Source organism: Canis lupus, chromosome 32 (genome assembly GCF_003254725.2).
Source record: "Canis lupus dingo isolate Sandy chromosome 32, ASM325472v2, whole genome shotgun sequence".
Lineage (NCBI taxonomy): Eukaryota > Metazoa > Chordata > Mammalia > Carnivora > Canidae > Canis > Canis lupus.
The window spans coordinates 21,030,765-21,047,056 of NC_064274.1; the positions used below are offsets into that span (position 1 = coordinate 21,030,765).

General features: G+C 38.3%; 1 pseudogene; it reads right to left on the reverse strand.

The window, feature by feature from the left end:
* Nucleotides 1-3,651: 3,651 nt before the first annotated feature.
* Nucleotides 3,652-4,517, reverse strand: LOC112647254 (40S ribosomal protein S4, X isoform-like; annotated as a pseudogene).
* Nucleotides 4,518-16,292: the final 11,775 nt, after the last annotated feature.

The following is a 16,292-nucleotide window of genomic DNA, read 5'->3' on the forward strand; positions in this document are numbered from 1 at the left end:
AGAATTCCTGACCTCAACCCTGACCAACCAGATCCTTCTCAACCTTTCCTAGAAATCATTAGAAAAAGACCCCAAACCCAGTAGAAAAATAGGCATAGGGTATTAATAAAAACAGCCCAATAAAATGGAAATAGGGACATGAAACTTAAGAGATGCTCATCCTCACTCATAATAAGTGAAATACGAATTAAAACTACAATGGGATGCTATTTTCAATCAAACTCAAAAGCATCTTGTTTCCTTCTATATCCCAAACAGCACCCAGCATAGTCATTTGCCTATAGTACACATTCCATAAAAATTGGCTGAACAGAATTGTTCTCTTTCCTTTCCCTTTCCTTTCTGAACAATTTAGTCCAAAAATCATTATGAAGGACCGTGAAAGGTAGGTGTTTGGTGAAGGTGTGAAGAGATGTGGTGGCCCAGAGCAGGGTGTCAGAGAATGAGCAGGGTGAGATCAATTATGTAAATATACTATGTATGATGGGAGGCAAGTTTCTCACTCTCAGAGTTACAAATATGGAAAGAGAGAAAATCATAATGAAGCCTATATTGTTGGATTACAATCGAAGATATTAACGTGGTTAATACCTTAGTTTTCAATATATGTAAGATAAACAAATATAATTGTAAATGTGTATGTATATGTAAATTTCCCTGAAAGGGCCTGGGACTAGCAACTCCCCAATGGAAATGACCACATGTAACACACAGGTCTTCATTCTAAATATCATTCTCCACTGGGAGCACTTGGGTGGCTCAGTTGGTTAAGTATCCAATTCTTGATTTTGGCTCAGGTCGTGAGATCAAGCCCTGTGTGTCAGACTCTGTGCTCAGTGCAGAGTCTGCTTGAGATGATTTCTCTCCCTCTCCCCCTCTTCCCACTTGTGTATGCACAATAAATTAATTAGACTAAACATATGGGGCAGCCCGGCGGCTCAGCAGTTTAGTGCCGCCTTGGGCCGAGGGCGTGATCCTGGAGACTAGGGATCGAGTCCCACGTCCAGCTCCCTGCATAGAGCCTGCTTCTCTCTCTGCCTGTATCTCTGCCCCTCTCTCTCTCTCTCTCATGAAAAAATAAATAAAATATTTTTAAATAAATAAATTAATTAATTAAATATATGTCTATTTAATTTAATTAATTAAATTAATTAATAACACTGTATCTATATAGTTATCCACTAAAGGAATCAGGGGTACTTGGAAAAATAGCTTATCCCAGAGCTCAGACAGAAAAAGTAAATGATGAGCCTGAAACATCTTGTTCAGCCCTAAATAAGGAAGTGCTCAAAAAAAAAAAAAAAAAAAAAAAAGATGGACAGTCAAAAGGAAACAGAAGTCAGTTTGAAGAGGCTCCCACTGGCTAAATCTGAGAGAGCATTGAAATAAATGATGAGAGTAATGATTAAAACACATGAAACAGAGAAATCCATTATATAAATATATAAATATTTAGATAGATAAATGGAAAAAGTGAAGGTCTGATGAACAGTAGAATATTCACGAAATCCCTAAGTACTGCCCCTCAAAATATTCACTAATTACTAAGGAAAGCACAGTAAATTTACACTGGAGAAGGCTAGCAAACACCTTTGTAATCAGGTGATCCAAGTTAACATCACTGGTAATGAAGCAGAGTCAAACATCTGTGCCAACGGACTACAACGAGCCACGGTACCACTTCCATGATAGCCCTGCCAAAGAAACATAATCAAAACCTACTCATGGGGAGGCATCAGACAGATCCAAATTGGAGGATATTCTATAAAATGGTCTATGATCTTCAAAATTCTCAAAGTTATAATGGTCAAGGAAAGATTTAAAAACTGTTCCAGATTAGAGGCAACTAAAGAGAAATGAAAACTAATGTGGCCAGGAAGCCTTAGAGGTGGAGGAATGAAGCCACAAGTAAAGGAAAGCTGGCAGCCACCAGATGGAGGAAACAAGGAATGGATTGTCCCCTAATGCCTCCAGAGGAAACATGACACCTTCATTTAGCCTTAGTGAAACTGGTTTGTGCCTGTTGGCCTCAAGAACGAGAAAAGATTTGTTTTTTTTTTTTTTTTTAATTTATTTATTTATTTATTTATGATAGTCACAGAGAGAGAGAGAGGCAGAGATATAGGCAGAGGGAGAAGCAGGCTCCACGCACCGGGAGCCCGATGTGGGATCCGATCCCGGGTCTCCAGGATCGCGCCCTGGGCCAAAGGCAGGCGCCAAAGCGCTGCGCCACCCAGGGATCCCAAAGATTTCTGTTGTTTTAAACAGCTCATGGTGGGGCACCTGGGTGACGCAGTCTGTTAAGCGTCTGACTCTTGGTTTCCACTCAGGTCATGATCACAGGGTCATGACATCAAGCCCCCTGGGGGCTCAGCACTCAGCATGGAGCCTGCTTAAACCTTTCTCTCTCTCTCCCTCTGCCCCTTCCCCTCCACATGCTTGCTCTCTCTCTCTCTCTCTCAAATAAATAAATCTTTAAAAAATAAATAAGTAAAACTAAACAGCCCATGGTAATCCCTTAAAACAACCACTGGAAACTAATATGGCATCAATCTCTAATACTTAGTGGCTTGCAAAGAAATAGATGGTTCTTTACCTGCCTACTTTTCATCACCGATGATTGGAGAAAGACTAGGGATATTCAACATTGCCCATACCATCCTGCTCAAAGATCCAAGCAAAATCACAGCTCTGACACACTATTAACATGGCTTCATCTTCAAAACGAGGGTTAACAATAAAATACTTTATATTCCTGAAGAGGTAGATGTCCTTGCTAATAATAAGGATTGTACTCTCTTCACCCACAGCTCTAAATGGTTTTATACAGCTTTATTAGATTTATTTTCCAATGGTAACATGCCACAGGGGCATCACTTGATCTAACAATTCAGCAATAGCAGGAGGTAATAGTATTCTCTAGAGAAGCAAAAGCAACAGAATGTAAAGATTGAGATTGAGAGCGACAGGGAAAGGGAGAGAGAGGGAGAGAGAGAGAGAGAGACTGAGATTTATTTTAAGAAATTGACTCACATGATTTGGAGGCTTGGCAAGTCCAAAATCTGCAGGGTAAGCCAGCAGTCTGGAGACTCTGGAATCCAAAAGCAGGAGCTGGAAGAATTCTTTCTTCCTTGGGGAAGTGAGCCTTTTTTTCTATTAAGACCTAAGCTCTCCTGATTTAAATGTTATTCTCACTAAAAGATACCTTCACAGAAACATCCAGAAAAATATTTAACCAAATATCTGAGTCCCGGGCAGCCTGTGTGGCTCGGCGGTTTAGCGCCGCCTTCAGCCCAGGGCATGATCCTGGAGTTCTGGGATAGTGTCCCGCTTCGGGCTCCCTGCATGGAGCCTGCTTCTCCCTCTGCCTGTGTCTCTGCCTCTCTCTGTCTCTGTGTCTCTTATGAATAAATAAATCTTTTTAAAAAAATTTGAGTCCCATGATCTAGCCAAGGTGACACATTAACTCTCACAGAGGGAAAAAAGAACCTCTATCATTTTTCTGGAATCATGTGTAGAATAAGAGCTCATCTCTTTGGATTTAAGATCATTCACTTTGGTCTCATGTCATTCAGTGATGCATATACTTTTTTTTCATGCTATATTATCTTTCAGTATAAAGACTTCCAAACACATCACATAGAGACCATCTTACCCACTGTTCTGTTTGGCCACTAGTCTCTTGTCTCTTTCTTCAGTGATGGTGAAATGGATACCCTTTCCACGGGGAAGAGTAATCCATGGTTTGTTGCCTTTGCCACTAACAAAAATGTTGGAGAGCCAGGTGGCAAAGCTGTTGCCATTGGCATCTTTCACGTGAACTACATCAAAAGAACCAGGATGTCTCTCTCTGTTGGTGATCACACCAATTTTTCCCAGGTTAGCATCCCCAGTTGTCATACACAGATTACTAGTGTCAAACTTGATGAAATTAGGAATCTTTCCAGAGTCCAAATCAATCTGAATGGTGTCATTCACCTTGATAAGGGAATCAAGATAGCAGATGGTGAAAGCATCATGGGTCACCAGATGAGGGATTTCTTTTGTCCCCACAAAAAACTTTCTCACTTTGCACAACTTATACTTGGTGTCCTCAGGTATAACCCAATGAACAGCAAAGTGACCCTTGGTGTCATAGATCAAATGGAAATTCTTCCCAGTCTTGTCAAAGCTGGTGACATCCATAAAACCAGCAGAGTAGGTTATATCAGTTTGGACCTTGCCATCAATCTTAATAAAACCCTGCATACAGATCTTCTTTATTTATCTCCTATTAGGGCATACTTAAGTCCGTTCCTTAGGAAAATGATGAGAAGGAGATATTCTCTCTACTTACGGGGACCAATGGATGGACAAGGGGCAAACACATCAGTCAGTTTATCCAGCATCCAATGCTTTGGAGCTTCCACATGCTTCAGATGCTTCTTAGGACCATGAGTCATGGCTGTGCTAGTCATGAAGAGCCAGCGATGCATATACTTTCATCTCATGGCTGTTTTGTTGTTGTTGTTGTTTTTAGACCTGGTTTTCATTTTTAGGAAGAGAAGCAACAGCATCAAAATTTAGGCTCTTTTTGCCATAGTGACTAATGCATTTTGTAACTACCTCATTTGTATAAAGGTATGTGGGAAAGCTTCTTCCTAGGCATTCATGAAGGAAGAAATTTTAGACTCATCTGCTCATATAGACCTGAATCAAGAAAGGCTACTCTCAGGGGACGCCTGGGTTGCTCAGCGGTTGCACACCTGTCTTAGGCTCAGGTCGTGATCCTGGGATCCAGGGTCGAGTCGCACATTGGGCCCGCTTCTGTGAGGGGCTTACTTCTCCCTCTGCCTATGTCTCTGCCTCTCTCTCTCTCTCTCTGTGTGTGTGTGTGTGTGTCTGTTTCTCATGAATAGTAAATAAATCTTAAAAAATAAATAAAAAAAAAAAAAAAAAAAAAAGCTACTCTCAGGACCAGATCTTAAGGGAACTATAAAGAAACCTAAGATGTGAAGATGTTTTCACCTACAAGTTTTCAACTGATTTTACTTGGGACAGTCTAATCCATTCACTATAGAAAAGAAAGATCAGAGTTCAGCTGTGGCAGAAATAACCACAAGCTACTCATTCTGTTTCAGAACATGATGCTGTTTCTCCTGCCAGGGACAGAAATGATACTCATATCTTGGATCCCACTTCTAATCATGTGGGCATGGGCAGGAAAACGAAAGTCGGTCCTTGATAGGGCTGAGAAATGTCTTTGCCCTCATGGTTTCCTATTTCTCTGGTTTCTCAGAAGTATCAGCTGGGCAAGGATATGAATCTCCAGCAAGAGAATCAGGGGAATAGTGAATTGAGCCGGCCAATAATCATAATAATGATTAATTAAATATCTATTTTGTACCAGATGCTGTTCTGGGTACCAGGGAGATAAGAGGCAAGACATGGCTCCTACTCCTCAGTCTAGTGGGAGCAACAGGTGAGAGCTACATGGAAAGAGTTGACAAACACAAAGGAGTGCATGACTGTCTGAGGGTCAAGAGGGGTTTCGTAGAAAGGGTGAACTTTGGCCTTCACCTTGGAAGATACTTTAGGACCTAGTAGGAGGAGTAACAGAAAACAGAGGATTTCAGAAACTTGGAGTTTATTTATTTATTTATTTATTTATTTATTTATTTATTTATTTTTAAGATTTTATTTATTTATTCATGAAAGACAGAGAGAGAGAGAGAGAGAGAGAGAGAGGCAGAGACACAGGCAGAGGGAGAAGCAGGCTCCATGCAGGGAGCCTGACATGGGACTCGATCCCTGGTCTCCAGGATCACACCCCGGGCCAGAGGCAGCACTAAACTGCTGAGCCACCCCGGCTGCCCGGAGTTTATTTTTATTTACTCTTTTTAGTATTGAAGTACTGAATGTTCACTTAGAAAATATGCACTGTGCCAAAAAATTATAGAGAAGTAAAAAAAACAATGACTCCAAAAAATGACCCATAACTCTGATAGCTAGAGGCAATACAATACCACTAATTATTTTGTCATAATTCCTTATTTTCTTTTTCTTGGTATTTCAATATAAAATTGTGTTTATACTATATTTATAATTTTGTATATTGTTCATTCCCAAAACAGTCTATCACTAAAAAACTTGTTAAATTAGTATTTGATAGCTTCTTAAAATCCTACTAGATTTACCTTAATATATGTAAGCATTAATCTGTTGTGGATTTTTTGCTCCTAATTTTCATTCATTTAAAGGATGTCTTTATGTATAAATTGTGTCATATTTTAGAAGTGGAAATCCTGGATTAAAGTATATGAACATTATTAATGCTCTTGATAACTGGTTATATTGTTTTCTAGAAAGGTTGCTGTAATTTAAATTATTACGAGCAAAATATAAAAATGACTTTCTTACTAAATTCCTGTCAATATTGCATAGAATTTTTAAAATGGATTTCAGCATACATTCAGTAAACTGCACTAATTTCAAATGTATAGCTCAATAGAATAGTATCATTTTTCAATATTTGATAATTTAATAGGAAAAATATATTTCTTTTAATTCTAGCAAATTGTTTTATTATGCTTATTAGACTCTTGAATTTGCTCTTTTGTGACTGATGGTTCATGTTATTTATCTGTTGAGGTCTGAGTGACTTTTAAAAATCTGGATTTTCAAAATAAATAAATAAATAAATAAATAAATAAATAAATATCTGGATTTTCTATTTATATTTGCTGTAGATATTTTTCTCTGCTGTTTTTTTCCATTTTCTCTGTGAGGTTTTTTGACAAAGCTTTTATTGTTTCTATTGTTTGTCTGGCCAACTTTTTCAATCTTTTCCTTTGTAGTTTCTTTCAAAGAGAATTAAAAATATTTTTAGATTTCTTTGAGGCTTCTTTGACTCATGGGTTATTTAGAACTGTGTTGTTTAAAATTCAAATATTTGGGGGATTATCCAGCTATCCTTACATTACTTATTTCTAGTTTATTTTCATTGTTATCAGGGAATATTATTTGTAAGATTTTTGTACTTCTAAATTTATTAAAGTGTGTCTTATGATTGGGATCCCTGGGTGGCGCAGCGGTTTGGCACCTGCCTTTGGCCCAGGGCGCGATCCTCGAGACCCGGGATCAAATCCCACATCGGGCTCCTGGTGCATGGAGCCTGCTTCTCCCTCTGCCTGTGTCTCTGCCTCTCTCTCTCTGTATGACTATCATAAGTAAAAAAAAAAAAAAAAAAAAAATGTGTCTTATGATCGAGAACATGGTCTATCTTGGTGAATAATCCCTGTAAGATTGAAAAGAATATGCATTCTGCTGATATTGGATGAAGTATTCTATTTGTCCATTAAATCTAGTTGATTGATAGCTCTGCTTAGGTTATCTATATCCTTAATGATTTACTGCTTTCTTGATATATCAGTTACTAATGAAGGGGCGATGAAGTCTTCAACTGTAATAGTGGATTTGTCTATTGCTCTTTTTATTCTATCAGTTTTTACTCCTGTGTTTTAATGCTCATTGTTAGGTGCATATATGTGTAGGGTTGTTATGTCCTCTTGAAACCGTTTATCATGTATATAATGCCCCATTTTATTTCTGATAACCTTTCTTGCTCAAAAGTTGGCTTTGCCTGAAATGAATGTAGATATGCTCCAGCTTTCTTTGATTAATGTTAGCATGGTGTATCTTTCTCCATCCTTTACTTATAATATGTCTGAGTATTTACATGTAAAATAGGTTTCTTATACTTAGATCTTATTTTTTTAATCCACACTGACCATTTCTGTCTTTAAATGGTATATATAGACCATTTGCATTCAGACTTTCAAAGTAATAACCCAGTAGGGTTCCTGAAGATAAAGACCACCAGAATATGGGGACTTCCCCCAGACTGTGGTGCCCAGGATTTTCCCTACTCATATTAGCCCACAACTCAGGCTTTGGAAATTCATTCAAAATTACCATTTAAATCTTTGAATGCCTGGATGGCTCGGTCAGTTAAGTGCCTGACTTTGGCTCAGGTCATGATCCCAGGGTCCTGGGCTCGAGCCCCACATCATCCATGCTTAGTGGGAAATCTGTTTCTCCTTCCTCTGCCCCTCCTCCACCTCTGTGCATGCTCACACGCTCTCTCTCTCTTTCTCTCAGATAAATAAATAAAATATTTAAAAAAATAAATGTACAATTATCTGTTGTTAAAAAAATAAAATGGAATAAAATAAATGTACAATTCTTAATTGACCAATGTCAATGGAAATTTGGGCAAGGAGGTTGTGACCCCACACATCTAAAAGACCATTTGTTTTCAAATAAACAAACATGGCATAAGCATTCTGTCTAAAAAGTGTCCCTTTAAAATGGATTTGTTTCTATGAACACTAGGAGCATGGCTCCACTTTACACCTATGGGAGATCTCACAGAGCCAAGTTCTGGGAGCAGAGAGCCAAGAAGTGACTTGAAAGGCAGAGTGGCTAAAGAAAGAGTAGCATTTCCTTTAGCCTCTACGGTATGCATCTGGGGAAAGCAGCTAGTAGCTCTAAGACCTTCTCAGAAAACAGCAAACTAAGCATAAATTTTATATCTTACACCCAAAGCACTCTCCCTTTATCCTGCTTGTGGCTTTGTCTGTATCTATTTCAAGCTACTCAGTTTACGAATCTGGCCAATGACACCATGTCATTATGCCATAAAAGAATTTCACAGTTCCTGTGTATACCTCCTACCCTCTGACTGTGGCAAGTGAATAAAGTTTCCAGTCCAGTTTAAAGCACAGTAAAAATCTGGGCAGCTCTGAGAGGTCACTGAACAACCTTTCACAGCTCAGCAATAGCACTACTAAATGCATTGCTAATTCTATTGCCACAAAATTCAAGCTACCACAAAACAATAGTAAAAACAAAACAACAAAAAAAAAACAAACCAATAGTAAAAACCAAAATATAAAATAAATATCCATGAGTCTATACAAATATAGATAGATGGATGAGAGGTAGATAGATGAGAGAGAGAGAGAGAAGAAGAGACAAATCTTATGCACAGAGGAATTCCAAATAATTTATGTAGATATTCTGCTCTCAAGAGGTGGCCATAACTCCTTACTCCTTAGATGTGGGCTATGCCTAGTGACTCCATTGCAAAGACTATAGTATGGAAAAGGGAGAGGAAAGAAACTGTACAAACACCGACTCAGCCAGGTGACCAAAGTTAATTAATATTAACAATGATAAGTCATGTCATAGTATATGATGAAAATGGCACCTCTGTGGCCTTACTTCTTAAGACAGATTACCCCAATCTAATCATGAGAAAAACATCAGAAAATCCCAATAGAACATTCTCTGAAACACTTGACCAGTGTTTCTCAAAACTGTGGAGGTCACCAAAAACAAGAAACATCTGAGAAACTGCCACAGACAAGAGAACCATGAGACATGACAACTAAATGCAATGTGGTATCCTGGATGGGATCCCAGAATAGAAAAAGGACATTAGATAAAAACTAAGGAAATCTGAATAAAATATAAATTTTAGTCAACAATAATGCATCAATATTGGTTCACTGATTGTAACAAATGTATCATCCTAATGTAAGATGTTAATAAGGAAAACTAGGTACAGATTATATGTGAATTCTCTGTACTTCATAATTTTTCTGTAAATCTAAAATTGTCCTTAAAAAATTTATTTTAAAAAGACACAATATACAAAGTTAAAAAAAAAACAGTTTAAAAATGGGCTAAGATCTGAAAGACATTTAGCCAAAAGAAATCTCCAAATGACCGATAAGTACATGAAAATATGTTCAACACCATTTGTCTATAGGGAAGTGCAAATTTAAACCCCCCACCAGGATGACTGTATAATCAAAAAAGACAGACAATAACGAGTGTTGAAAAGGATGCAAAGGAAATGAAACCCTCATATATTGCTGGTAAAATTAAAACCCCTCTGCATTTTCAGAAAACAGTTTGGCAGCTCCTCAAAAAGGTAAACATAGAGCTACCATATGAACCAGTAATTCCATTCCTGGTTTTATATAGCCAAGAGAATTTAAACCGTATGTTCATATAAAAACTAGTATGTGAATGTTCATAGCAATATTACTCATAGTAGCTGAAAAGTGGAAAAACCCAAATATCCACCAGTTGATGAATGGGTAAACAAAATGTTGTATATCAATGTAGTGGAATATTAGCTATAAAAAGGAATGAAATTTTTTTTGTAAATTCCAGGGTGGTTAACATGCAGTATTCTATTGGTTTAAGGTATACAGTATAGTGATTCAACAGTTCCATATATTGCTAGTGCTTATCATGATATGTACACTCTTAATCCCGATCCCCTATTTCACCCATCCTCTCCAGCCACCTCCCCCTCTGGTAACCATCTGTTTATTCTCAGGTTTGAGTTTGAGTTTATTTTTTGGCTTGCCTCTTTTTTTCTTCTTTTTTCTTAAATTTCACATATGAGTGAAATCATGTGCTATTTGTCTTTATCTGACTTATTTCACTTAGCATTATACCTTTTAGGTCCATCCATGTTGTTGCAAATGACAAAATTTCATTCTTTTTTATGGCTGAATAATATTCAATTTTATACATATACCACTTTTTCTTTATTTATCTAAGGATGGACATGTGGGCTGCCTCTATAATTTAGCTATTATAAATAATGCTGCTATAAATATAGAACTACATACATCATTTTGAATTAGTGCTTTGTGTTCTTTGGGTGAACAGTGGAATTACTGGATTATATGGTAATTCTATTTTTAATTTTTTTAGGAACTTCCATACTGTTTTCCACTGTAGTTGCACCAGTTTGCATTCCCACCGACAGTGCACAAGGGTTCCTTTTTCTCTCCATCCTCACCAACACTTGTTTCTTATGGTTTTGGTTATAGCTATTCTAATAGGTGTGAGGTGGAATCTCATTGTGGTTTTGATTTGCATTTAAAAGAATGAAATATTAATATATGCTAATATATGAGTGAATCTTGAAAACATTATGCTAAGTGAAAGAATCCAGACAGAAAAGACTATATACTGCATGATTCCATTTCTATGAAATGTCCAGAACAGACAAATCCATAGAGACAGAAAACAGATTAGTGGTTTCCAGAGGTTGGGGGAGTGGGATATGGGGAATGGCTACTGGTGGAGACAGAGCTTTTTTGGAGGGTGATGAAATTTTTCTGAATTAAATAGTGGCAAAATTTTGTGAATATAAGAAAATATACTAAAATTTAAAGAGTTATACATTTAAAAATCACTAAACTAAGAAAGATAAGATTCAAGCTGTACTACCAACTTTCCTCACCATTTTCCTCCAAAGAAAGGAGAAGGAAACATGACACATATGCTATTTATAAAGAAACTAAGGCACCAAGTGGACAACCAAGCTGCTATCATCTTGATCAGAAATTATTGGGCACCTACTTTAGGTAGGACATGTATGAACCATGTCCTTACAGAAGGTAATGCAGGAAAAAGAACATTCTCTCCTTTCATCGAGTGGTGGTTCCAGGATTAACACAGAGGTCATTTCTATTAAAATAAACAACTAATGGAAGCTCAGTTGACTTTGGCCACTTATTTAGAAAGCTGCAGGCTTATTACGATTTCTTGTATCAGAATTAGCTGTTAATGCAGCTGAAAACATTAGGTCTACTCTGTGCTTACCATGTGAATAGCTACATAGCATAGCCTACACTTCCATGGTCAAATAGAATAAAATTCCAGAAGTCAGACTTGAGCAAAAACACTTATTAGTGATGATTTTTTTGTTTGTCCAGGTCAAACAACCAATGCTTCAGCATGTTTTGTTTTTTTTTTAAACTAGGGAAAGAAGAGAAGCTACCTCCTTTCCCACTCCTGAGGAAAACAATATTAGAAAAGAAGAACATAAGTATGGTTTGAATCTTACTTTTCTTATTTTATTGATTTTTAAGTATACGACTTAGTAGATGTTATATATTCACAAAGTTGTACCCCTAGTTCCAGAAAATTTCATTACCCCAAAAAGAAACCCTATAGCAGTCATTAAAACAATGAAGAAAATACACATGGCATCAGCATGAAGAGTCCCTCACAGCACAGTGAGAGACTAATGTGTTGGACCTGCATTCATAGGTGCTGGTGGGGAGAGAGCCCCACCTGAGGCACCCATGTTCTTGAGGAGAAGGCAACAGCCATGTGTAAGTTGTATCAATGACTCAATCAAATCAAGTGCTTGCCTAATTTGCTTTCCCTGTATTTATTTTTTTTCTTCTCTCCTGCTCTCTTCCCATCTCTGCAATTTCTCCTCCTTCGCCATGACCATCTCTCCCACCATAACCTCTTTCCTTTCCTCTCTTTTTCATGCTCTGAAATACTGAGACCTCACTGACTCTCCTCCTCCCCATTTCCATCCCCTTCCCTGGGCCCTTTGTCCTCTGTTCTTCTCTCAAAATGTCAATGTTTTATGTACGTGCGCTCGTGTGTGTGTGTGTGTGTGTGTGTGTGTGTGTGTAAAAAGAAAGGCAGAAGTAATTGTTAGTCTGTATGACTCTCTGGTTGACCAAGAACAACAGAAGCTACAAATTTCTTTTAAATATTAGTCCCCTCCTCTCCTTAAAAAAAAAAAAAAAAAAAAGCAGAGGTGCTTCGAGTGAATGAGGAAAGACATGTAAGGAGTTACTGAAGTATTCAGTACCAGAAAAGGAAAATCTCCTTTATCTATATTATGGTTCAAAGCAGAGTTATTCCCTGTGACTGAAGATCAGTTATTCTGTATTTCCCATAGCTAAGCTGATTTTTAAGAGGATGATTTTTTTTTTTTTTAAGATTCATAGATTGAATCTCTGATTAAGCCCAGGGACACCTCAATCAGTTGAACATCTGCCTTCGGCTCAGGTCATGATCCCGGGGTCCTGGGATTGAGTCCCATATCAGGGTCCTGCTCAGTGGGGAGCCTGCTTCTCCCTCTGCTTCTGTGGCTCCCTCTGCTTGTGCACTTGCACGTGCTCTCTTTATATACCAAATAAATAAATAAAATCTAAAAAAATTTAAAAAAATAAAACATAATCTCTGATGAAACATTTAAAAACACAAAGAAAAACCACAAATGAATATACTATATATGCTGACTTTCAAAAAGAAAAGTCATCTATGCTTTTCAAAAGGTGACAACCTGCACTTGGGCGCACAACACTGCACTTAACTGGGAAACTCTCCTGCTCCACGTCCTCTCCATGCCTCCAATGAGCCAAAGCCCTCAAAGGTGTGAGTGCGTGGACTGCTGAGGACACCCTAACACTCCTGCCCTTCCAAATGTGGTCAGCAACACAAGCTAAGTTCTTGTGTTTTCTTAACTCAAAAGTATACTGTTGAGCAAAAAAGAGATTAGATTCAGAAGGAAAATTAGAAATGACCAACGCTGCAAAAGCAAGACAGGAGTGCTTTGAGATCCGCAGAAAGGTGGACCAGTAGCCCTCTGTGAGCTCTCTGTGAGGGAAGGGCTCAGCTTCTAAAACAATGTAACTAACTGTTCAGCTTTAAAATGCTACAAAAATTTTAAACACCCTGTATCTCCAAGCATATTCATGTATCTTGTAAGGTGAACAACAGCAATAATAATAATAATAATAATAATAATAATAATAATAATAGAAGAAGAAAGAAAGAAAGAGAGAGAGAGAGAAAGAAAGAAAGAAAGAAAGAAAGAAAGAAAGAAAGAAAGAAAGAAAGAAAGAAAGAAAGAAAGAAAAGAAAGCTGAACATAGCTGGAAAGAAATTACCCAACGTGATGAGGGGCATTGCTTTAAATTGATGATCACAAAACTCAGGAAGGCCCCCAGCATGCACAGGAAATCCTGTTTCACTCTTCCTGTTTATTTGGTCTCCCAGTTTCCTCTACAGCTGCTCCACACTTTCTCGTCCCTTCTTAAATTTCCAGCTCCTTGACCTTTCTCACTTTCACTGATAAACTTGCTTATTATTTCACTGAGAAAACAGCTGCAATCAAAAATAACTTTCTCAACAACTCTCAAAAAAACCCACCAACGTACCTTCCCCTAGATGCATGCATTCTGCCTTCCTTCTAATTTCAGTGGAGGAACCAATTCTTAGTGCAAGTGACAGGATATATAACACTTATGAAGGTTCTGAAAAAAAGATTTAGACAGTGGGGGAGGGTTTAGAGTCAAATTAGTGGAACACATATTAGAAAACTAATTCCAGGGCCAAATTCTCCACTTGTAGATTGGATCCCAACTCCTGCATTCTGCAAGAACTTGCAGAGCAAAAGAAAAGTAACCACGGTTTACTGCCTGGCTCATCTATGAGTAGGGTTTACATAGTCATAATAAAGTAAACCCTGAATATTGATCTAACCAAAATTTTAAAATTATGTATCATTTAATAACTTCCCACCATGGAAGATGGAAATTTAGCTTCCATTTCTCTCCCACATCCTCTCTGATAAAAATAAGCTTTAAAAAAAGCAATCATCTCTATTTTGTCATTTCTTTCTCACTGCCATGTCTCTATCACTGAAACTGCAAAGACAAGATGACCAATGACTTCTTTGTCACCATGTCAATGACCAATTCTAAGTCCTCATCTGATTCATATAGGCGGCAACACCTGCACAGTTGATCCTTTCCATACTTCCTGAAACACTTTCACTTGACTTTTACTTTCTTTCTTTAAAAAAATATTTTATTTATTTATTTGAAAGAGAGCACAAGTGCAGGGAGGGCTAGATGGAGAGAGACAAGCAGACTCCCCATTGAGCAGGGAACCCAACTCTGGGTTCAATCCCAGGACCCTAAGACCATGAGCTGAGCCAAAGGCAGATGCTTCACCAACTGAGCCAGCCAGGTGCCCCATCACTTGACTTTTACTTTTGACTTTGACTTTTAGGATGTCACATTCCCCTGGCTTCCCTCATACCTGGTGGGGGATGGCAGATCCAGCAGTCAGTTAAATTCAAGGCACTGTAACAATTTAGAAGAGCCACATCAGAGCATTTTTTGATCACTTTCTTTCATGAAGAAGGCTCCAGGAGTGATTAGGGGACTGTGGAGATCATTAATGCCTTTCCCTCCTCTATATCACTAGGATCTAAATGTTTCCTCCCCAGATTCTGGAATTGTTGCTCTCTCTCTCTATTGCTACTAAATCTGTGTCTCAATCCAGGAGCTATTACTTCATCTTTTTTCCAAAATGGCCTACTTGCACAGACATTTTGTCTGGGAAGGTCAGAGGCAAGATGGACAGGGGCATTTCAAAATAAAATTTACAGAGACCTATTATGTCCTCTACTCTGGCCCACATAGAGACCCAGTGAACTGTGCGTTCAACTAAGTGGTCATTATCCTATAATCTAAGACTTTGTCAACTCAAAGTGCCTGATTTAGAATTAAATTTATATCCTTTATGCCTCGTTTTGGCTGGACAGCTACTTAGAGAGTATACAACCGGACTGGTTCAGTGTTGCTGTTAGGGGAAATAAAGGTGCATCATGCCTAGACACAATCAAGATAAAATCCCAATAAATCTACACAACCTATCCCCCCTGCTCTCCACCCAGGCAGACGTTAAGAGGACGTGGTTCCTTTCTGGATATAGCTGAATTTAGTGACCAAACTGTCTTGATAATGTGTGCAGATCAGAAAGAGGTAAGATCAGAAACATTTTTGCGGTACCTAGGTGGTTCACTAGGTTAAGTGTACAACTCAATTTCAGCTCGGGTTGTGATCTCACCGTTGTAAGATCAAGCTCCCCCCGAGTCTGGCTACTCATGGAGCCTGTTTAAGATTCTCTCTGTGGGGAGCCCGGGTGGCTCAGCGGTGGAGCGCCTGCCTTGGGCCCAGGGCGTGATCCTGGAGACCCGGGATTGAGTCCTGCATCGAGTCCCGCGTTGGGCTCCCTGCAGGGAGCTTGCTTCTCCCTCTGCCTGTGTCTCTGCCTCTCTCTGTGTCTCTCATGGATAAATAAAAAATAAAATAAAATCTTTAAGAAAAAAAAAAAAAAAGATTCTCTCTGCCCCTCCCCAACCCTCTCCCTCTCTTAAAAAAAAGAAATGTTTTTAAGTAGACGTTTTTTCAGAAGGGCATTACAATACTTACCAATAGTAGATGCCTGTGGGCAGTAGACAACAGGAAAGATCCATTGTTAAATGGCTTTTGTGATAAAAGGTGCAGTATTATCAGACTGCAAATGATCCAGGAGACTAAATACATAATACAGGTTAATTTCCAGGGCCACAAGACTGGACAGTAAATGAACTTTTCTCCAGAGAAAGACACCATCTCTAT